At 36.1% G+C, this 1,324-nt stretch overlaps 1 long non-coding RNA gene across 1 annotated transcript; it reads right to left on the reverse strand.

Annotated features, from left to right (window-relative positions):
* Positions 1 to 417: 417 nt before the first annotated feature.
* Positions 418 to 1,318, reverse strand: LOC105120359 (uncharacterized). The gene is made up of 2 exons (XR_841312.1): positions 1,150 to 1,318; positions 418 to 866 (listed from the first exon to the last, which is right to left on the reverse strand). It is a non-coding gene; the product is annotated as an uncharacterized LOC105120359 (long non-coding RNA).
* Positions 1,319 to 1,324: the final 6 nt, after the last annotated feature.

Below are 1,324 nucleotides of genomic sequence, written 5' to 3' on the forward strand. Positions count from 1 at the left end.
ACAGTCTCAATTTAGTTCTTTCATTTTTTTAATTTAATTTTATTATACAATATTTAATTTGCTAAAAATTAAACTTTAACTTTCTTTTTCATTTTATTTTATATGAAATTATGATATTTTCATTTAATTTTTAATCAGATACCTTATAAGAATATTAAGAGAAAATCTTTTCATAATATTAACAAACATTAAATTAATTTAAAATCATTATCTATTTTTTAATTATATTATTAAATCAACCACACCTATTAAATCAAAATAAGTTAATGACATTAATCTCATATTTTTCTTGCTTCTTATCCCTCAGCATTCTTATTTTTTTTTACATTGAGAAAAACTGACCCAGCCGCTTCCCAGCCCGCGGCGGAGCAGTTCTACAACAGTCGGAGAGACAAGGAACACAGTGGAGTTTCAAGCTGTACACACGAACTCCATCCTTCACTGGAACCAATATAAATTATGCCATGGAAGCAGAATATAATCCTCCGCAGAGGGCATACAGGAGGTTGAACCTTCTAATTTGTATCAAGATTTTCATAGAAAATCTAAGGGTAAAGCAACTGATCGATCATAGACAACAGGGGTCTGTGAATTATTGCAATTACCAATCTGCCATGAAAGTACAAATATCGGCATACATAAAAAACACACAGTATTACACGCTCACAGTAAGTAACAGATGATAAGCTCGTCAGCAACAGCCTCCAGCCCTTCTCTATGAAACAACTGACCTGAGCAAGAACAGGAAGCAATGTCGTTGAAGTCTAGAAGAGAATTGTGAGGGTTGGTTACAGCTTCAGGGCAATATAGGATTAGCCTATCCCTTCTCATCCACATTTGCTCACTCCACAAGAAACAATCCAAGCCTGCTAAGACAAAAAAAAAGGACCGTCAGTTGTAGAAATTTCTGGGTAGGAAAAGCACGTAAAATACCTCACAAGTCAGTAGCATCTAATTTCTCAACAGAAAACGCATGCTCTTCCATGCCTGCACAACCACAGACACTGTATATCGTCTTACAGGTTGTTACTTCGTTGTTCATGACAAATCGAAGATGTCTCTTTCATAACAGTCAAAAACTCCAGAATTTTATATTTTTATCTCAGTTCCTTTCTAACATAGAGCAAATTACTCAGTAAAGGAGGGTACCTGCATGTATTCTGACTCACTCCAGCTCAGAAACCTCCTCGGAATCAGACAATGGTAAGAGAGTGCATATTCCAAGAACATGTCCCTTGAGGCACACATAATATTCAATGCAGTCGTCATAGGCACCCAGTCTGCAGCTGGCACTCTGTGGAATCATTTCAGCTTGCTGCATGCT

This window comes from Populus euphratica, unplaced genomic scaffold (genome assembly GCF_000495115.2).
Source record: "Populus euphratica unplaced genomic scaffold, PopEup_1.0 scaffold7580.1, whole genome shotgun sequence".
Taxonomy (NCBI): domain Eukaryota; kingdom Viridiplantae; phylum Streptophyta; class Magnoliopsida; order Malpighiales; family Salicaceae; genus Populus; species Populus euphratica.